General features: G+C 43.0%; 1 pseudogene; it reads left to right on the top strand.

Annotated features, from left to right (window-relative positions):
• The window catches only part of LOC135213377 (bolA-like protein DDB_G0274169), a 126,259-nt pseudogene that overhangs the window by 71,310 nt on the left and 31,635 nt on the right, over positions 1–23,314 (top strand).

Genomic DNA, 23,314 nt, shown 5'->3' with positions numbered 1-23,314 from the left:
TATCAGGAACCATTCCCATTTTCTATTCATAATTTTTCTGTCGCCGGTGCTGAAAACACCTGTTTCAGTACCTCCGTCTTAGGATTTTGGAAACTTCATTGCCGCTAAGTATCCTAATTGTCTTTTGATTTATTTACTAGATTTGTGGCTAGGCATATGCTATCTTAAATTGAGTTTGAATTTGATTCATTTTTGCATAAGATATCTGAATCTAGTTAGGCTAGTTTCAGAGGGGGTTGTCTGCAAAGATCAGGGTGTGGCTACCGAAAGCTTCGGTAGATCCGCACTTGGTATGCACGAGGGGTTTGGGTCTTGCTTCTTTGTTGAGATTTGTCATGTAAGGAGTGTGAGACTTTGTCTAATTCCGTAAGGAAGACTATGATTCGTATGTACGCAATTAATCAGTAAACATGTCTAATTCCGTAAGGAAAAAGTATGATTCGTATGTACGCAAAATTAATCAGTAAACAAAAGTCAGGGTAGTGAACCATGCTAACCTTCCTGTAGACTTTATTTTGCCTAACCCTATAGTAATGGCCTACGGGTTATGAATATGTCTGCGAGAGGTGATCGCTCTTCTTCATTGTTGTGAAGAGTGCTACTTCTGTTTTTGTTACTCCTAACCCTGTAATGTTGCCTTCGGGCCCTAAAACAGTGTCTGTAGAGGTTATTGCCCTTTTCTCTTATACTCTTTCGATTCGTAACTTAGAATCGAAAGTGCTTGCTTTAGAGAGCAATAGTGAAGTGGCTAAGTGCAGTGACAGTGCCCCTTGTGTAGTGGAGGGTGCGTCAGATCGGTCCTTATAACGCCTCTAGGTCTAGACCTCTGTCGGACTCCCAGGACCACAGGGAGAGGGCATGTCAAAAGCCGAAGGAGGGTTACGAGGAACCCCCACCGATCTGGCGTGCCTTCGGCAGTTTCTGATGAAAATCCCCAGACTGCCAAAGTTCGTGCACGTGCACGAATCCTGAAGGATTGCTTCTCGTCCTCCGAGGGCGTCCTCGCGCAAAGGTTGGAGCTCTCGGAAGGACTCGCGCCCTCTAAGAAGCTTTAGAGAAGAGGACGCTTCACGTCCTCTCTCTCGTCAGGAGGGAACGTCAGATCCGCCCCATAACGCCTCTAGGCCTGGACCTCTGTCGGACTCCCAGGACCAGGGAGAGGGCATGTCGAAAGCCGAAGGAGGGTTACGGGGAACCCACATCGATCTGGCGTCCCTTCGGTAGGACCTGTTGACGTTTCCCAGGCTGCGGAACGGAAATCGTGCACGTGCCACGAATCTCGAAGGACTCGCGCCCTCTAAATAGAAGCTTTATAGAAGAGGACGCTTTCAACGTCCCTCACTCTCTCGTTATGTGTTTCAGTGAGAAGTAAGAAGGCGAACGTCGCCTGATCACGTGTACGTCTTTCCACCGAGAAATATGAAAAAGAAGGCAGTTTCTCTCGCTTGTTTTGACGCCTGTCAGGAGCGTGACGCTTTTCTGCACGCTTCTTTTGACGCTCGGCTTGAACGGGACGCTCGGATGGACGCCAGGCGCGCGCCAGTGGACGCCGAGCGTCCACCAGTGGACGCCGAGCGCGCGCCAGACGCCGAGCGTCCTCGCAAATGGACGCCGAGCGCGCGCCAGCGCACACCAGGTTTGTCTCCTGGCTGAACGTTTCTGTTGAACTCTTCAACTTCAAGCTCTTGTTTAAGATTTGAGCCTCAAGAATGTGAAGCTTAAAGTGAACAGACAACTTCGTCTTCGAAACCCAGCAAGACCTCGGGTTTCGTGAATTCAAGAGGTCTCTGTCAATATTATATTGCTTTTCGCAAAGGTGATGGAGTTAAGGAAAGCTCAAGGGAAGATCTCGTTTCTCTAACGCAGTCAAGACTTTGCGATAAGGCAGTTACGGGTTATAAAGGCTCGACGTCTCGGCGACGTTCAGTAGGATTCTTGCAAAGGCATTCATCAAAAGGACGCTCTTCAGGAAAGCGCAAGACAGGACTTCCTTTGCCACACTGCCAATAAATTTTAAGCTTTAGCAGGCATTAGTTGTGATACGGGAGAGGAAGCTGGTTGGAGAGTTTCTTCCTCTTCCCAGGATAATTTTGCAAGCTTTTTAGCCCATCTGAAAGGGTTTTTCAGATGATAGAGTTTTTGTTAGTTTCTAGTTGGGACTACGCTGCCGAATTGAACATCGTCGTTCTACCTGCCGTAAGCCTGTCTCTTAACAGGATTCTTGCCCCTCTCTCGTTTGAGACGGGAATCGGAAAATAAAATGCTCGGCTTCCTGGATTACGTTTTGTCAATTCAGTGACTTTCCCCCATTGACAATATACTATCGTTTTGTCAAGTAAGTGGGTATCCCCTCATTGACAAAATATCTCTTTGTCCCGTAAATGGGTTAGTTCTCATTGACAAACATCTCTTTAACTTGATATTGCGTAAGCGAATAAGCTCTTATTGACAAGATTCGGAAGAGCTCTCATTCGTCATTCGCAGACCCGTACAAGAAATAGACTTGTAGACTACGTCAATGAACGCGTATGTACCCATAACATAAGAAGCTGGAGCTGTCTGCTTCGATTCTCTTAAGTTTTGTTCATGAAACTTGCCTGTCAGATAGTATGTAGCTGTATTCCGAATTCAGCTATATATATGTCTGCCAGGTAAGTATGAACAAACTTTATTGTGATATAATAAAATATTTTGCCTTGCGTTATTTTACTACTGGTTGGTTCAAGTCATACACGCTTGCTGTAGTTACCTCTTCGGATGGCAACCGAGAGGTCTATTGTCTATTATTTTAAGGACATTTAATCGTTACTCCCCTGCAGCCTTTCAGGAGTTTCCGATTTATCTTTTACCGTTGTATGGTAGTGTTCTGACGACACAAACGCATCTATATATTTAGCGTTTTCTGTTTCGCTTAAATATACCCAGCTTGAGAGTCTCTTTTTGCCTCAAAATAATAACGGACCTATTTCTTCGTAGAATAGGGTAGCTGGCAACCCAGACATAAAGTTAAGAGACGACGTTCGTAAGCTGCTGGCTGCTGCTGTGTCTGACTGTCCAAGTTCCAACTTCCAAGTTTCCAACCGAGCCAGTAACAGATCGTGCGCTGTCATGCGCTGTAGGTTACGTCTCTCTCTCCTGCGGGATTGACTGACTAACCGTATCTCTGTGCTGGCGGTTACGTCTCTCCTGCGGGATTGACTGACTAAACTGTATCTCTGTCCTACAATCACGGACTTTAGCCCAAGATTGAGGGGATTTCTTACGTGAATGAATAAACGTTTGCATCGTTTTGCCTTACTATGTTTCAACAGAGTTATCTCTTAATCCTTTCGGTGCTCGTTACCCGCACGGTATAGAACTACGAGTCTACCGCAACATTGCACTTTTATATGCTCTCCTGCTTAGGCAAAGCGCAGCCTTATAGGGAAGTAAGCATACTCGGGGAGGGAATGGATGAGCTTGCTGGGGACCATTTCCTTCCTGAAGAAGTTTGTTTCCCCGAATAGACTGCAATTCAGACCACAGTTTTTTCCTACCGGGAAACTGAAATATTATTCAAGATCTAGGAATTATTCTGAACATCTCTCAGTGCGTCATGATAGAAAGAAGGTGCCGGACATCTGGATAGTGTTTAGATGTCCTGGATCTTAATCTGAAAGAAGTAAATGCAATTCGGTCGTCCCTCCAGTCCTCGAAACGAGTTTTTGGAACCAGTGGTCCACATCAACTCTGATATTCCACAGCTCTCTCATATCTTAAGAAGTATCTTCTCTCGGTCCTGCTCGCGTTTACGAGAAAGAGCCTATTATAACAACAGGCGTAGAATGTAACGATCCTCTAGAGGTTCGTTACAGGATTGCAAAAGTCCGTACGAATCGTCTCGATCGATGGCAGCAACTTTTGACTTCCGAGTGGAATCTTTCTTTAGAAGTAAGTTGAGAGTTGTGGAGACTTTAGGGACGCCCTTTCATTCTTCTCTTCGATATGTTGAGGACGAAGAGGCTTCTTCTTCTCTGCTCCCTTTTTCTCGATCCGGGATCGGTACCATTAAACGTCATCCTATGATATTAAACGGGGATGGATGTTTAGTCTCTTTTCCCCTTTTTCAATCGCTTAGGAAATGTAATGGAGGATTTATGACGTCAGGGAGCGACAATGATGCTGATCGCCCCATGTTGGCCTTCAGGATCCTGGATTCACAGAGGTCACATCCTTCCTAGTTCACTTTCCAAGGACCTTTTCCGAGAGAGTCGGTCTACTCTAACTCGAAAGGTACCTATAACCTCTCCGCTCTGAGTCTGACAACGTTCAGACTATCGAGATGTTGACAGGAATAAGATTACCGTCTTCCATTTCCGTCTGAAGAATGGGATAAGCTGGCAGTCACAACTATTAAAGAATACACAAATATGTTGTTGACGGCTTTTGGGCTCAGAGATTTGCGTCTGTCAAACAACAAAGCCCTTCACGATCTTTGAGTTCTGTGGAATCTCGAAACTCGCTCACCATCTACTTTTTGTCTCACCTGTTTTCTCGGAGTCAGACACTCGTGCGAGATCAGGCGACATATAGTAGCCCTGAGTTTCTTGTTGACGAAGTCGGTTGCGTTTATACACCCCCGATGATCGTGTAACATGAGACCAGGTTGGACTGTCAGGCATTCTTCCTTCGGGACTGAATCGCCTTTTTGCTCCTTGCTCCTTTCTCCTTGGCACCAGAAGCTCGAGTCAGGAGTTGATTCACTGACGACGTTGGGTTGCGTTGATTACACCCCCCAAGGTTTGCTTAGATTGAATCGCCCAGGCAGTCCAGACACTCATCCTTCAGCGAAGAATAGTGCCTTATCGTCTTCAGGGTACAGCCTTGCTGTCCTTGATTCGTCTGACTGGTCAACTGGTCGGTCACCTGACTTTAGTACAGACGGACTGACTCTGCATGTCCAGATCGAAGCTTTCAATATGGAACTTAGACGTAGTCTGAAGTTCTTGATGTCAAAGCATTCGAACCTCTCCTACCTGTTAACTTCTTGCATGTGATCAGGAAGGCCTTCTTCTAACCACCCTAGATACGACAAAGAGGGTTAGTGAGATTTTAAGCCATCGTCACAAGTTTTGGCTTTAGAGAAACACAAGGCGGTGTGCTCTCTAAGCCTTTCGTTGTGGCCTAAGAATGGAAACCCGTTTTGTCCTTGGGCCAGGAGCTTGGAAGCAAGGATGGCACAAGTTAGTGGGCAGGAGCCAGAGAGAGTCCTGTACCCTGTCAGGTCTCTCAAGTTTTATCGACATAAAACTCAAGAAAGTCGAAGTCATTCGGGCAATCTGCAGTGTTCCGAAAAAGACCAGACTTGCCCATATCGAAGAACACCCTGGCTTTAGTGTTAAGGAGTTCTTTCAAAAAATGCTCCTTCATTGTGTTTGCACAAAGATTTGAAATCTTTTTATTATCTGAATTGCTCACGAGGTGAGGGCGCGGCCTCGGAAGCATTTCAACAGAGCATGGCACTCAGCAACATCCTGAGTACCATGTTTTAGCGAAGCAACTCTGTGTTCACTTCACACTCCCTGCGAGATGTGAAGATGGCATATGAGATCTGCTGCTCGCTAGGGCCATACGTGTCTGCAGACACAATCTTGGGGGCAAGAAGTACCACTCATCCTATCCTGTAGAAAATGGTTAGGAAGAGCTCTTAATTTAGTTGTTGAGTCGCCGACAACGGCGACTTCTTAACTCTTAAGCCTTAGTTAACACACCTTAACTTTGGCTAGGTTTGGTCAGGTGGTGATATATATATCTTTATTTTTACTTCTTAGCCCTCATGGTATGGTCCAATATGGTCTAGTTCACATTGTGGTCACGCCCCCGTTGACAGATCATCTGGAGTGCACCAGCTTTATAGGTCTCTACCTCGCTGGCAACTCTAGTAAAGCAGAAGCAGACTTGGGTGACAGTAATCACGAAGTCGGCTATGCTAACAGGTGGAACCAAGATGTAAATCATCTGCATGCATTTGTTTCCCAAAATCCTCTATTCTGTCCCTTCCCACCTCCAACGGTGGGATTCAGCTATATATATATTCTGACAGGTAAGTTTCATGAACAAAATGATATTGTTATGATACAATAAAGTTTGTTCATACTTACTGGCAGATATATATAATCAAGTACCCACCCACCTCCCCTCAGGGGACAGTGGAAATAAAAATTATGAATAGAAAATGGGAATGGTTCCTGATACCGCCTCCCAGCGGCGGGAATGGGTACTACCACCTGGCCGACCACTGCGTGTGTGTCGGAAGTTTTTTTAAATTCTGTCGGACTTCAGAAAATGCAGCTATATATATATCTGCCAGGTAAGTATGAACAAACTTTATTGTATCATAACAATATCATATTTCACTGGGCGACACGGCTTCCTCGCCCAGAAATAGATTTTTCCTACGTCAAAATCCCATTTTTGAGTTTTTTAGTTACTATTACATTTGGCCTACCTTCAGATCATGCATATTTTTTGTTCATAAATCCTTGGTTATAAAGATTTTGGAAAGAAGTAAGGAAAAGATATGGGCATAAAAAATTCGTAACAAGTTGATGTTTACTTTTATAGAAATAGATGTCCTAAAATATAGGATAAAATTGTAACCCCTTCCTCACCTGTTCTCAGATACCTTCAATTGCAGAGTGGTATCTGTCTCATGTCAGCCTGTTTGTTTATTGGAAATGTATGCTTACTAGAACAGGCAGTTTCTAATAAGTTTACATTTCTAATAACCATACAGGCTGACATAAAACTGATATCACTCTGTCATTAAAGTTGTCTGAGGACAGATGAGGAGGGGGTACAACTGTTAAGTGAGTGAAACGATATTATTATGTTCAGTGAAATATATGAATAGTCAAGGTCTCTCCCTGGAGTGTCATTGTCATGTCTATAATAACATTCCAGAACTTACTGTGGAAAGAGGAATGGCAGATAATTGTTAGGCTCTGTGCAGGTCTGTTAAGTTATGTGATTTCCTTGCTCTAGTACTTACAGTGCATTTACTAAGGCTTAACTTCAAAACCAGAGTAAATGCATATCACCGTCAAAATATATTAAAAACCCCATACCCAAGTACAAAAAAGGACTGGAGGGTACTCCTGGTACATATTACCCCAGGCTCCCCGTGTGATCAATGACTGTACTCAGGGCACAGAAAACAAGATAGGAAGAAATTACTTTCTATACACCCTTACCCAACACCGTACAGCAACTAAAAATGGACCCAAGGTACTGTAGTTATCACAAATCATTTCAATATTGAGCAGGTAATGAGATGCAAACACTGATTTGGATTTCCAATAGGTCACTTGAATTATAGAATCCAGAGAGAGGTTATGTTTGAAAGAAAGTGAGGTTATGTTTGAAAGAAAGAAAGGAAGATCATTGGGTTGATCTACTGAGCAGAAACAACAACAGGAACATCAGCTGGATCCCATTGTCAAAGCTATGTCATCCAGTAAGGCATGGAAAAGTTGGGTACCCAGGATACCAAGGACAAGCCACATCAACTTTAGGTACTCAGGTACTAGTGAGTTCCATTGTCATGCCTGGAGCACCCAGCAAAGCAGGTGTTGTTAGTGATGGGCTGCAAGCTTGTGTGGGTCTTACCAAGGGATACAAACTATACAGGCCCTTGAGCTGTAATTGTTGGAGGAAATAGCTAACTTACCTCTCCATCTGTATACCAACCTTGGACCAAACCCTGGAAGAACAAAAAGGAGGAGCAGAAAAGGCAGGAGGGTTCAGCAAAAAAAGTAACAGATGTTTAACAGTGTCGTGTCAAAGGGGTGCATTTGTCCCTTGAAGACTTTCAAACTGATAAATGCATCTTGGCTTTCCTGTGTTTTCTTATCATTTTCTTTCACATAAAGGAGACCAGCCAGCAATCTTCCCACAGAGAGAACCATGGATACAGACCTCCCCTCTCACCCCCACCCCCCATCATAAAGATGAAGGTGATGAGTCATCAGTATAAGAGGATATAAAGCAGCCAAGTGCTTCCTTACATAGTACACTTCTTTGTTGTTCATTCAAATTTTTTTCTTTTTGAGTGACAGCCATTCTGAGTTGGTCAAACTTAGTTTGAATCAAGCCAAAGAATCATCAGCAGAGGAATGATTAACAAATACAGATTCAATGAGCAGTGAGATTCAGAGAGCAGAAATTGCTGTTTCCAACAGAATGACGTGGGCAGTACCCTGTATTTACCTATTCTACCACCAGTTAATCACCTTGTTGCCTGGCTTCAACAATTTTTTCCAGCTTATGGTAGGGATACAGGACGACTACTATATAAAAAGATGTAGGAACAAATATATACATTTACAATTAATATCAGCGTACTTGAGCAACAGGGAAATTTTTATGTGTTAAGATATCACAGAATACGTGCTGTATGCACTCAACAGCTTCTCTGTTCTTCATTGTTTTTGCAGTGATTGTTGATGATGAGGGTGGTGCAATGCTTCGATGCAATGCTACGATCAGTGGACTGATTCTGCTTATTGTGATGATGTGTTAGGGATTAGTTTACTGACCTTCTGATATAAAAATTGCTTTATTGCACTGTAGGCATTACTTGAATATCTTTGCAGCACCTAGCTATTAGCCCTTTTCATTTATTTTACTGTACCTCCATTCATATTCTCTATCATCCTTCTTACTTTCCTTGCTCTCCTAACAATATTCATTGTGCAACTGAGAGGTCTTTTTTCCTGTTACACCTTTGTCCTCCTTTTACTGTCAATTTCTGTTATAACATCAAATGGACTGATAGGTCCCAGCGCTTGGCCTTTGGCCTAAATCCTATACTATTCTATTCTATTCTATTCTATTCTGTTCTATTCTGAAAATTGTTTACCTTGGGTCCTTTGCTTGCTGCTGGGGCTACAGTAGCTTATGTCCATAAGAGGTCACTCTCCCAAAATCATGTTTATTTTTTAATTACTATAGGAAGTGTGAAAGACTGATTGTATTTGGGAATGCCCTTTCTCAGAGAGGTACTTTATTTTAATTTTGTTGACTGTCTTAATTTTGTGATGAAATCCAAGGCACTGGGTATTGCATTTCATTCCATAAGAGTGAAACTCTAACTAATGGTTATTTTGGCCGGCATATCCTTGGTAATAGTACCATTAGTTCTGCTGAAGGACTCCCAAAAGAGGAAGCACCGACTGTGAAGGTTCCTTATCAGATAAAAGTTCCAAAGGATGGTGTTGCTTTAGTGTTTCCAGTTGTCAGGATTGTTTGGCTTGCAAGTTATAATTATAAGAGGTCACCAGCCTGCATTCACGCAGTGTTGTATTCAACTAGATAAGAGTTTTAGTAAATTTTACTAAAATACTGCAAACATGAATGTTCATAATACTACAACCTTCCCACAGTCCAGTGGGCTAAGAAAAGAATGACTGGAAAGCTAGAGGAAGAAAATAGATGTCCTGGCAGCATAACCAGGTATTTGTAATTGTGAAATTCTTTCTAGATGAATGTTGAGTAAGTACTGAAATGAATAATGTTATATGGAAATTTGTATGTGTAGAAGTTTTACTTGAATACATATACTATATTATTCCAGTACTCATAAAGGAATGTTGATCATATTTACGTGCATGCTATGTAAATCAATAAAGTTTGTAAGCAAAGAAGGAAACATTAGTACTATACATATTGCACAGTAATAAGTGTGTTATTTTAATTCCTTTTTTAGAGTGCGAAACAGGTTTTTGTTTTTTGTTATGAAGGGAGAGTGAATTCTTAAAAAAGGTGAAAAAGTCAGAGCAGTCTAATCAGCCAATATTCCACAAACTCAGCATTACCCTTAGATATACAAACCTGAAAGTATGTTCTTTGGATATATGTACCTTTATCACAAGTGGGGGTTCAGTCATTGAAGCTTGGTAACAAGGTAGCTAACTATTGGCAGGTGAGTAAGGATTAGGAAAATTTCCCACTCACTTCACTGTCAATCGCCCTCATCCTTTAAACCGCCCTTATCCTTTAGCAAACAGACTAATGTGGCAGTAGTTATAGGCTGAATAATGATAGAAGACTTAAGGTGTGGATACCTAGAAAAAAATGGGAATTATCTGCAAAATTGGAAATTTGTTGCTATGAAGTAGAAACTGTCTTTTATTTGGAGACTCACTCTTTGTGTGGGAGGTTTTTTCTCATGCAGTAAGATTGGCACTGTTCCATAGGAAAAGGAACACTTGGTATGGCCCTTGTGGGAGCCCCATATAGTCTGTGCTTAATGCAAAGTTCTGGAAGGAGAGTCAGTCACCATCTGGGAATACATATAGGTTTTTTGGGCAAGTATATGAGAAGGGTAGGCGTGACTCTTGTAACCTCCTGCACAGTCTGGCATCCAATGTAACGGCTGATAGAGCCCCATGCCATAGATAGTTCCGTGTCAAATTAAACAAGGAAATATTTAGGAAAGTCTGTTGTTCCCGTTCAGAGAATAGAATACAGGCAGTCCCCAGTTATCGGCGGAGGTACCGTTCCCGGGGGTATGCCGATAAGTGAAAACCACCATTAACCGCAATTCAGTGACTTATGGCACTGATAACCAGTTATCGGTGCTATAAGCACCCTTATGGCACCGAGAACCGGAACTCATCTCATGGAGCCATAAAATCGCCGATTTTATGGCGCTAGACAAGCCCCATAAAACGGATCGCCGATAACCGAGGACTGCCTGTAGTAAGCACATACATAGAAATCATAAATATTTTTTCTCACTGCAAGAGAAATTAAAGGAAAGTTGTCAAAAGTTAAATTTAAGTTGTTTACATCATAAAACAAGTGGTCAAATCAGCAATTCAGTAAGTTAAATACATAGAGAGAACTATTCAACGATTTGGTAATAGATCATTTAAAGCCTCTCCGAATTAGTACAGTAGGGAACCAATGTGAAGGAATAAAGGGTCTAAACTTGTATCCACTCTGACTAATATTAAAGTTTTTTGTTAGCTAAAACTTATGCAAGCTGCCCCCAACAAATTTCTTCTTATCATATCTTTTTCTTTGAATAATAGTTCTGTTTTGTTCTTTATTTCATCAGCATCAGTCTTGTATAATTAGTTATGGAGGCAAAATACTAAATGTTTTTTTATTTGGCCCTTCTATATGAAGATTATGTTGCTAGATTTATTCTTTTTCTTATCAACAGTGGGACCAGTCGAATTATCCATCAAAAGCAAAATAGAATCTGCTCTCAAGCCCTCTTACCTAGAAATCATTAATGAGTCTACATGCATAATGTTCCACCGAAGAGTGAAACCCATTTTAAAGTTGTTGTGGTCAGATGCATTCTCTGAAGTTCCATTAACTTGAAGGTACAGTATAGTGCAGTACTTTTAAATTTCTTTGATTTAGACCTTTAATGAAGAAAATGTTCATCTAGATGTAGATGAGATATTTTACTGAGATCTTGGTGCCATAACTTCAATTAAAATAATATACATGTTGAAAATTGTTAGTTATATAAGCCTAAGCTGATAATTGAATTTCAAATGAGTTCATGACTTTATAAAGATGCTCAAGTTTCATGTATGACACTTACCTGGCAGGTATATCTATAGCTATATTCTCTGTTCGCACTGGCAGAATTTTTCAAAACTCGCGGCAACCGCTAGATCACTGGTAGTTCAGGTGATCGCCACCCCACCGTTCCCGTGGCGCTGGTGCTCGGAATCATTCCATTTTCGTCAGATTTTTTCTGCCAGCCGAACCGGCAACATCGTTGTGGGTTCCCTGCTAGAATTTCGAACTCGTTAGCTACTTTCGCTGTACTTTGATGGATTATTGGGTATCGTATTGGAAAGTTGGATTGGCAATCGCGTTTGGAATTTCTTATAATGTGATTGTTCTGGTTTAGTATTTAGAGTGTGTGTGAAAGAAGGGTGCAAGGTGAGACTGCCGAAAGCCTCGGTAGACCCTCACACAGTATGTAAGAAGTGTAGAGAGGGTGTGTGTACTTGGGATAATAGATGTAATGAGTTGTGAAAGTTTAAATGAGAAGGAATGGAAGACTTTCACTAAATATGTTGAGAGACTAGAAAAGGATAGAGTAAGGGGGATACGGTGTCTCGGAGTGAGAGGTCAGGCTCTTCTAGTAAGGCCTTGAATGCTTCTGTTATTTCTCCCCCTCCTTCCCAAGTAGAAGTTGTAGATCCTTCTCCTCAGGTTTTCTCCTGCGCCTGCTGCTGTTTCTGAGGATCCTAATTATGTGAAAGTGTTTGCCGCCCTTGCGTCAATGGGCGATCAGATTCAGCGTCTTACAGACAAAGTGGGTACTTTTGAGAGTGTCAGTGTAGTGGAGGAGGGGGCGGCTGATCGTCTCTCTCGTGCTCCTAGACCTAGGCCTCTGCCAAGCTCCCAGACCCAAGGGAGAAGGCATGTCGACAGTCGAAGGGAGGCGAGAGGGGTTCCCTTACGATCAGTCGTCCCTTCAGGCAGTCCTGTTGCGTCCCAGGCTGCAGCAGTGCGCCATAGAAAAGGCACACTGGAAAGTGTTTTTCTTCTACGATAGTTCTGCGTCAGCAGGTATCGACGCTATGCGGAAGAATCGCGTCCGCTGAAGAGGACGCATAGACCTACCGTCATCTCAGGATGAACTTGACGCTCAAGAGCGGTGGAGTAGCCCCGAGATTTTCTCATCTAGTGACGATGAAGACGTGGTTCCGTTAAAAGGAGGAGAACTTTTCGTTCAAGGCAGGACGCAAGACTTCATTTAGACGGCGGTTCGCCTGATAGGAGCCCTCCTTCTGCATCCTGGGCAGTTTCTCCTGTATCTTCTCCTTCTCGTAGACCTCAGGTTCGAGTTTCTCGTCGTAGCAATACTTCTCGTCTTCGTTCCCCGCATGCTCAGGCATCCCGTCAGGAAACAAGAGACTAAGGACTTTCTTAAAGAGATGCAAGGAAGGTTAGCCGATCTAGTTAAATCGTGGGAAGCAACGAAACATCCTCCTACGAGACGTAAGGACGCGTCTCTCCCCGTCAAGTCCTCCAAAAGGACGCATGATTGTTTGCCTCCTCCTCATCGCACTTCGGATTCTCGTGTAGGACGCAAGTTACCGGCTAAGTCGGACGGACTCTCAGGCGGACAGGACGCAGGACGCAATCTCGGAGCGGATTCACGTTTGGTCGACGTATCTCAGAAGGACGCAGGACGCAGGCGGCAGGAGCCTTCTTCTTCCCGTGAGGTTAGAGAAGATGTTCAGCAGCAAGACCTTGGATTACAAGATGTTTCTTCGGCAGAAGAGGAGATGGAAGACTTAGCGTCTGAAGAAGAGAAGATGGTGAAGCACCTTCTTCAGACTACAAGAAGTTTAACTGATTGCCTTCTGTCAATTTTTGAAGGGGAATTTCAGCCTTCAGCTCCGATGTCACCCCTTTCTCAATTCTCCAAGAATAAAACACCGAAGAAGTCATCGTTTTTGAAGATGAAGCTTTCAATTACAGCTAAGAAGGCTCTTCAAAGGATCGATACGTGGTTGAAAGAAAAGAGGGAAGCGGGCAAGACTTCTTTCTCCTTCCCTCCAGCCAAATTGGCATCGAAGTCGGGATCTGGTATGCGACGGGGGAAAGTCTGGGCCTGGGAGTTCCTGCCTCCTCCCAGGGGGATTTTTCCAACATTGTTGACAGTTCCCGCAGACATGCTTTGAATTCGGCTAAAGTGTGGTGGACGTCATCAGAGTTAGATCATCTCTTGAAAGGTATTTTCCGGACATTCGAGGTTTTCAATTTTCTTGATTGGTCCTTGGGGGCTCTGGGACGAACCTTGGAAGATAAGGAATCAACTGCTTCGCAACTTCCAAGCAGTATTATGTCCTGCATGGACAAAGCCCTAAGGGATGGGGCGAATGAGTTAGCATCGCTTTTCACCGCAGGAGTTTTAAAGAAGAGGTCACTCTGTGCTCTTTTGCGGCAAAGGGCGTTTCTAACGCTCAGAAATCCGAATTGGTTTTTTCCCCACTCTCGGATCAGTTATTTTCTTCGGATCTTATCAAGGATATTTCGCTTTCCCTGACTCAGAAGGCGACGCAGGATCTTTTAACGTCTTCGGTAAGGAAATTTTTACCCACCAAAGTGGTTAAGAAGACACCTAAGGAGTCAAGACAGGCTAGTCAGCCCTTTCGAGGCAAGTCTTTTTCTCGTCCTTCCTTCAGAGGAAGAAGAGCTCCTTCCAAGAGGGGTTCGAAACCCAGTAATAAACAATGAAGAACAAGTCCTTCAGACATCAGTTGGGGCCAGACTCCAGAAGTTTTGGGAGATTTGGCAAGAAAAGGGAGCAGATCCTTGGGTCGTCACGGTAGCCAAGGAAGGTTACAAGATCCCTTTTCTGAAGAAACCACCTCTTTCAACATCGCCAAAGAGAGCTTGGAGCTCACTACAGCGATCCAGGGAAACAAGAAGCACTGCAAGAGCAAGTACTTTCTATGCCTCAGGAAAGGAGCAATAGAACCTGTAGTTTGGTCACTTATCCCCGGATTTTTACAACCGGCTTTTCTTAGTAGCGAAATCCTCGGGGGGATGGAGACCAGTACTGGACGTAAGTCAACTCAACTTATTTGTGGAGAAGACAAAATTTACTATGGAGACGACCGATTCAGTACTGGCAGCGGTGCGTCCAGGGGACTGGATGGTTACCCTGGACCTTCAAGACGCATATTTTCATATCCAATTCATGCAGGATCCAGGAAGTACTTAAGATTTGTGATCCAGAACAGGGTCTTTCAGTTCAAAGCCCTCTGCTTCGGACTGTGCACAGCCCCACAAGTTTTTACAAGAGTGATGTCAAGCGTGGCGAAGTGGCTACATATTCTAGGGATAAGAGTGTCTCTATACCTAGACGATTGGCTCATAAGAGCCCAATCAAGAAGACAATGTCTGGAGGACTTAGAAATGACGTTGGCATTAACGAACGAATTAGGGCTGATGGTGAACTTAGAAAAGTCGAATCTGATCCCCAATCAGGAGCTAGTTTATTTGGGGATTCTGATTTCCTCAGCGACTTTTCGGGCTTTTCCATCTCCTGACAGGCAGGCTCAATGCATCCGGAAAGTACAAGCCTTTCTAGAGAAAGAACAATGTTCTGCACGAGAGTGGATGAGCTTACTGGGGACTCTCTCGTCACTGGAACGGTTCGTTTCTCTAGGAAGGCTTCACATGAGACCCTTGCAAATATTTTTGAACCAAGTCTGGCCAAGAAAATCGCAACCGGATTCCTTCCTGTTTCGAATTCCTCGCAAGATCAAAGAGGAATTACTTTGGTGGCTAACTCCGGGGAAGTTAGCGGAGGGAGCGTCGCTCCAGCAGAAGAACCCAGACCTTGTATTGTTTTCAGACGCAGGCTGGGGGAGCGACTCTCGGCCCTCAAGAAGTGTCAGGTCGCTGGAGCAAGGAGGAAGCATCTTGGCATATAAACAGGAAGGAACTGATGGCGATTTTCTTGGCTTTGAAAGAGTTCAACGCGGTGATCCGCAACAAGGCGGTGCAGGTCAACGCGGACAATAACACAGCTCTGGCGTACATCCGCAAGCAAGGGGGAACGCATTCAGTCTCTCTTTGCAAGTTGGCGGAGGAGATCCTTCTATGGGCAGAGAAGGAAAACGTAAACCTTCTCACCAGGTTCATTCAAGGGAGAAGAATGTGAGAGCGGACCTGTTGAGCAGGGAAGGTCAACTTCTGTCTACAGAATGGACTCTTCATCTAGAAGTATGCCAGAGTCTGTGGAAATTATGGGGTCGTCCAGTGGTGGACTTGTTTGCGACCGCAATGACAAAGAGATGACGACTTATTGCTCTCCAGTCCAGACCGTCAAGCAGTCGCAGTAGACGCCTTTCTTCTAGATTGGACGGGGCTAGACGTGTACGCCTTTCCCGTTCAAGATATTAGGAAAGGTTTTGAAGAAATTCAGGGAGAGTCAAGGGACGACAATGACTCTCATAGCTCCCTACTGGCCGCCCCGAGATTGGTTCACAGAGGTACTGGAATGGACAGTAGATGTACCAAGAACACTTCCAGATAGCAAGAGTCGATCTACTCAAACAGCCTCACTTCAACAGGTACCACAAGAACACCTCGCTCTGGGTCTGACTGCTTTCAGACTATCGAAAGACTTGTCAGAGCGAGGGGGTTTCTAGAGAGGCGGCCAGAGCTGTGGCCCGGGATCAAGAAGAGCCTCGACTATTAAGGTGTACCAGGCGAAGTGGGAAATCTTTCGTAAGTGGTGCAAGAGTCGGAAGATTTCTTCATCCAGTACCTCTGTGACCCAAATTGCCGACTTCCTTTTATTTTTAAAGAAGAAGTAGGGTTGTCAACTCAGACAATTAAAGGATATCGTAGTATGTGGCCTCAGTATTTAGACACAGAGGTTTAGATATTACCAATAATCTCGATCTGAGAGACCATCATAAGGTCCTTTGGAAACAAGGAAGGAACACCGATACAGAACACCTTCCTGGAATCTCGATGTAGTCCTGAAATTCTTAGGAACTAATAAGTTCGAACCGATGGATCAAGCTTCGTTTAGAGATATCTCGAAAAAAGACCATCTTTTTGGTGGCCTTGGCCACAGCTAAAAGGGTTAGTGAGCTGCAAGCAATTAGCAAACATGTTGGCTGGAAGCATGACAAGGCAGTTTGCTCTTTTCAGGAGGTTTTCTTGGCCAAGAATGAGAATCCAGCTCATCCCTGGCCAAGGTCTTTGAGATTATGGGTCTTTCAGATTTGGTAGGACAGGAACAAGAGAGAGTTCTCTGTCCAGTAAGGGCTTCGCGCTATTATATAGAGAAAACCAATAATATTAGAGGAACTTCAGAATCACTGTGGTGCTCTGTGAAGGACCCTAGCAGAGCAATGATCAAAAATGCTATTGCCTTTTTCCTCAGGGAACTGATTAAAGAATCACATATGTTATGCCAAGAAGAAAATTTCGGCATCCTTAAGGTTAAGGCGCACGAAGTGAGAGCAGTAGCTACTTCCTTGGCATTTAAAAGGAAGTATGGCCCTCAAAGATATCATTGAAACGACGTTTTGGAGGACTAATTCAGTGTTTGCGTGTCATTACCTTAGAAACGTCAAAACAACATTTGATAACTGTCAAACGTTGGGTCCCTTATGATCCTCAGGAGCAGTATTGGGCAAGGGAGTTCCACCCCATAACTTACTAACATGCTAGGTATTTAATTAAGTGGTGTTGTTTTTATGGTGTCTGAGAGGGTTATTTCCTCTGCAGTCTGTGAAGTGTAGTGTGTTATGTTAGCTTTGTGTGTGGTTCAGGTGGTCTAACTATCCTAGCATGAATGCCCGTGGTAAGAGAGGGCTAGGGTTTCCTATCAACGAATTGGTCCCGTCCAGTTGTCAGACCCTTGTATTTAGCTTCATCAACTATTAGGTCATATCCTAGTTGGGAGCTACTAAGGTTTAGCAGCTAAGGAGGCAGGATTTATGAAGTCAGTTACCTTACAGGTAAGGAATCTAAGAGTATTTGGGATTTATTTTAAATTTAAAACTCTTACAATGTTGCTGTCTTTGACCCACCTCCAGATTTTGTGTCCAATCAGCTATATATATACCTGCCAGGTAAGTGCATACATGAAAATGATGTTATTATGATATAACAAAGTTTCATGTATACTTACCTGGCAGGTATATATAATTAAATTCCCACCCACCTCCCCTCAGGAGACAGGGTTCAGAGAAAAATCTGACGAAAATGGGAATGATTCCGAGCACCAGCGCCACGGGGAACGGGGGAGGGGTGGTTGGCGATCACCTGAACTACCAGTGATCTAGCGGTTGCCGCGAGTTTTGAAAATTCTGCCAGTGCGAACAGAGAATATAGCTATATATGTACCTGCCAGGTAAGTATACAATGAACTTTGTTATATCATAATAACATCATATTTGTACATCCAATGTATAGAGATATAAGCTCACAGCAGTTGTCTGTTTATCTTCCATTTGTTCATATGAGGATACAATTCTTTTTCTTTTATATGGATTACCTACACTAAAAGCTGGTTCGGACATTGAAGCTTGGTAACAAGGTAGTTAATTAGAGGCAGACTCACCCACTCACTTAGTATGAGCGCTAATTTTTCAATGGTGATCTTGCTGTAGAGACATACCTACTGACCTCTTTTCTATCATGGCTGTTGCTGGAGCTCACCTGAGAATTCTTTGTCTTAGTGCTACTGTCGTTTGTGTTAGGATTTTGCTCATTACATTTGTATTAGAATGATGGTACTGAATAATCCTTCCTAGAAAACATGGTCAGTGTTCTGTGTTTATGATTTACGGAGGTGCATACCATCCTGCAATGTCTTGGAGCATACCTCATTATTGCCTGCCCACAGAAGACATACAAACCAAGGATGAGAAGGTGAAAAAGTTCTGAATATTTCTTTCAAACACACCACCAACACTTCTTCCCTGCCGTGACCTACCTTAAAAACCTTACTGCTTATCCCAGGATGGTGTTTTGACTTGCCTCAAGGAGAATGCAGATGGACCAGATGATGATAATTTTTTTGTTTTTTGTGTAGTTGTTGCTGAAACACATGCCTTTACCAGAAGATAAAGGTGTGAAGGCAGGTGGCCTTCCCTGGTCAGTTGGGATTCTTCCTCTGCTTAATCTCTGAATCAGCAAAAGCATAGGACGAAGGTTCAGAGGGCAGCCCTCCATAAGAAGGCCTAGAAGTCTTCTCATAGCCATTGCTCTCCTGTTAAGAGTGACAGTGATCCTAGTACCTGCTCATGCAGGTAGGTAGTTGTGGGTGGTGGAGATGGTTCAGTACATCAGTCCACTTGTGATCAATCATCATTGCATGGGTTTGCTTACGCTCAGTCCTGGTGTGTGACCACAATCAGGCCTGGTAGCCTGCATGCACTCATCAAGAGAGGATGACTGACCTTGATCTCCCCTTGCTGTTTTCTATGAAATAACATAGGAAAGAGCTTCACTTCCCTAGATTATAGGCCATCATAGTTCCTTGAAACAATTTCTGTAAGTCCTGTGATTGCTGAATGTACATTCAGTTCCCTGATCATGGTGAGGTAGGTCATATTTCCGTGTGTGTGTAGCACTGCCTTAAGCTGTTTGGCTGAGGTTGGAGCATGCGCTTCCCAGGATTGCTGTGTCTCATGCAATGCTCAGTATTGCTCTCCTTTTTTAGTGCTGTTCAGCTTCACCGTGTGCAGTGCTGCTCTGCATGGTCAGTACTCTTGTAAGCCTTGATTGGTCAGTGGTTCTAGCCTGGCTGGTGCTGCTTTTATTTCAGGCATGAGGACAGTAATGGGGATTATATTTGACCTTCCTTGCCTTCAGACTGTTAGTCAGTGTTTGGGACTCATTTGGGACATCTCACAATCCCATATGCAGGATCAGATGACTGGTAGAGAATTCATCTTGTGCTGTCTTGAGATTTTAGGACGTGAATAGTATACCATACTGGTTGAATCACAAATATACGAAGTTGGAGTGGCATTTTTGCAAGGTTATTGAACACTGATCTCAAACAACCAACCATGTTACTCCTCAGCACCTGGTGTCCCATATTGAGTGCATATTAGGTCTAACAGTGGAGTCAGTGTCATTCTTTCAGTGGCCCAGGTACCTGCTTGTATGGTGCTTCCTGGAATAAGTTGATTCTCTGGTCTCTTGGTTGGACAGCTCTCTGTCCCCTAGTTGCTCTGCTGGGCTCATCCCCCACCTCTGACATAGCAGTTAAGTCCAACATCTTGGAGGATGCTGAGACATGACCCCTACAGGTGGACCCATCAGCCTAGACTAACAAACAATCTTGGGTTGGAATGGCTTTGTATGAAAGGGTGAGAATTTTGCTTTCTACTATTCTGAAGTCAGAGCCACGGTGTTGGGTGTTGGTTGTCATGGTTTTGCTATAGGCTACATAGTGTTTAGCCTTGTAGCAACAAGATGTCAGATTTGCAGTTTCTGGGGTCTGTTTGGAGGAGAATAAAGCAGTTCCAAAGGTTGTTGGGGGTCAAGGGGAAGGAAATGGATTTTCTTCTCCAATATTATGAGAGAGAGCTCACTCGGGAACAGATTTGTTGGGCTTGTCTTTATTTTTTTTAAGAGTAAGGTTGAATTGGCAGTGAAAAAATGGAGAACAGATGACCACGATATTCCTTTTATTACTGGGCAGTCCCCTTCACGACCTGTGAAAGGAACTGCAGCCAAGACCCTAGGGGGCGATTAGGTCATCAGCACTGGGCCAGTGAAAAAGCAAGACCTTTTCCATGGCCTGTTCAGTTTTCCATGAGTCTCCTTCTTTGATGAGGGGTTTGGAAAACCTTTTCTGTCTCCCATCCAGGTTTTAGTCAAGAAGGAAGACAAGGGAATGGAAAAGGGAGGAGGATGTGGTTGTTGGCAGTCCTTTCCTGCTACTGCATGCTGGGGTATGCCAGTCGTGCCCCTTCTATTGCAAGAACGTGGGGCAGAGCCTTGTGCAGTTGCTGCCCTTCAGGATGGTTACAGATTTCCCTTCTAGATTTCCTTCCCGTCCCCTCCACCTTTTCCATAAACCTAATCATATTTCCTTCATATTTTCCAGGATTGTCCCAATCTCTCACTCTATTGATTGAGGAGGTTTGGACAATGCTGGAAAAGGACATTGGAAGTTTTTTAGATGACTTCTCCAATGTCTTCTTTACTAGTCATTGTACTAGGAGACTGCTGGAGACCAGCCATTGCAATTGAACATTCTCTGTTTAGATAGAAATCCCATGCTCTGTGTTGACTTTTATCAAAGAGGTCGACTTCATCCTTTTGATGGATCTGAGGAATGCGTATTTCTACGTACTATTCATTAGGAACTCTCAGAGGTCGTGCACAGAAAATTCCCACTGGGAACACTCCCTAGCTCTTATAAATGAAATTAAAGATGTATATAAAAATAATACAATATATAGAAATAAATTCTTAGTAAAGATTCATTTGAATGATATTACTGTATTTAGAAACAAAACGAGTTTATTTTTAAAAATATGAAATTGCCTTTTACAGCCGTTTACAACCATTTGTCACTGATGTTTTGTAAACTGAAAACTGGTACAGGCAGTCCCCGGGTTACGATGGGGGTTCTATTCTTGAGACGTGTTGTAACCCGAAAATCGTCGTAAGCCAGAACATCGTCAAAAATCCTTAGAAAACCTTACTTTTAATGCTTTGGATGCATTCAAAACTATGTAAACTGCATTCTTATTGCATTTTTTCATAAAAAACCTTCAACTATTGATTATTTTGCATTTTTGGTGTCTTATTTCTTCTGCCCGATCAGTGTTGTAGGCGTCATAACCCTGGAAATAATTTCTGATGAATATAATTGAAAAGTGCCTTAACCTCGGAACGTCGTAAGCTTAACCCGTCGTAACCCAGGGACTGCCTGTATTTAAAATATAAAACTGTCTTTTAAAACCATTTACAATTATTTATCGATGATGATTCTGAGACAAGAAACTAGTTTAATAGTATTTTAAATGTAAGCTAAGACATAATATTACTTACTCATTTCTTGTTTTATATCGGATTGGCTCAAGTTAAGACCCATAATGGCCCATGTGATGAAAAGTGAACGTGGAAGAGATATGCTTGTCGATGAACTGCAATTATTTATTGGGAATGTCCTCAAAGAAAGTAAAAGAAATGCAAAGCATGATTACACACAACGCATTGATAGAAAATGTTGAAATTTTAATGTATGTTAATGAGCACTGCCACTTAATGACCAAGGATATAGTTAAAGCCAAAACAAAAGTGTTCAAGCAACTTTAAAAGCCATTTCTGCAACATCTCATCAGTTGAGTCATGTACTAGTATCACAAGCAGCTGCAACCTTGGCTGAAGCTACACTTTCTCAATTACCTTCTGTAAATAGCATTTGCAGAAATGTTCAAAAATGGAGGTAGAAAACTTCTCATTTTCTGGCTGTTCCGATGTCACATACAGGATACCCGCACCCACAAGAATTGAATTTCAGTTCTCGACATGGGAGGAAAAAGGTTCTCTTCAATATGATTCTACAGGCGAACTGAACCAGCTTTACCCTGTACCAGTAACACCTGAAAACATCTTGGTAGTGTTCCCAGGGGCAATGTTTCATACATGGGCAATGGGCAGTGTTCCCAGTGGCAATTTTCCTAGAGCTCTCAGAGGTATCTCTGCCTTGCTGCAGTGGACAGTCTATCAGTCAAAGCACTTGTTTCAGATTGTTGGCTGCCCCACCCCACAGGTGTTTTCTCATGAATGTTTTTGGTAATGTCAGTGTTGGACCATTCACTCAGAGTCTCTCTGTTACGGTATCTTAATGGGATGACTTGGGCTGTCTGCAAGATGTAGTTACCCGAGTTGATTGAGTTTTTCCTTCCTTGTTGTGATCTAAGCAAACAGCATATGAAGACCTAGGTTGTTGACTGATACAATAGCAGTAAAGGTCTGTCTTGTGGACTGTCAGCTCAACAAACTCAGTAAAATAATCCTTTGCCCGTGTTTCCCTGCCACTTGTCTGTGGAGAAACTTGTGTCCAATGGATATATCAATGTGCTTTTGCTTCAATGTATGTGAAAGCAACACTGGCCATCTGTCATTTACCCTTCGGTGTTTCTTGTCCCTCTGAACAGGGCAGTAAAGAAAGACCTCACTTGGTGATTAGATAATGGGAACCTTGTGGGAGTTTTTTTATCCCCTCCTCACCAGAGTTTCTTTTGCTGCGTGCATTTATGGAGAGATGGTGCACTCCTGAGTGGATTTTATTTTTGGTGTCTGGACTCAAGAGGGTTCTCACCTACGCATAATGTTCATGAGGTGGTCACGGTGCTTTTGATACTACAAGGATTCTGAAACCAGTTGATAGGCCACTTGGTTGTATTGTTGAATGACAGCACCACTGTAGGGCCACAGGGTTAGGATTAATTTTTGAGTTTTTCACATTCTCATAACCATACTTAACCCTTATTTGAGTGTGACAAGGGACAACCCCCTACTTTTTTAAAAAAAAAAAGTATAGCTGTACTGGTGATGCATTTCCTAGCCTTACTCATTGATGCTTACCAGAAAGGATGACTATCTTTACCCAATGCTGTACATTCCATGCAGTGTATTGTAAATAAAATAAAAATTATAATTTTGGGTAATTAAAATTATTATGAAATTTTTGTTTGAGCAAAAGTGAAAAATTTAAAGTTAGACTGTTAGGTAGGAAGGAAGTAAATGGAACAAATATAACGTAAAATATTTTGTAGCACAATAG

This window comes from Macrobrachium nipponense, chromosome 42 (genome assembly GCF_015104395.2).
Source record: "Macrobrachium nipponense isolate FS-2020 chromosome 42, ASM1510439v2, whole genome shotgun sequence".
Lineage (NCBI taxonomy): Eukaryota > Metazoa > Arthropoda > Malacostraca > Decapoda > Palaemonidae > Macrobrachium > Macrobrachium nipponense.
The sequence above is the reverse complement of the archived record's forward strand: the minus strand, read 5'-3'. Positions and strand labels throughout refer to the sequence as shown.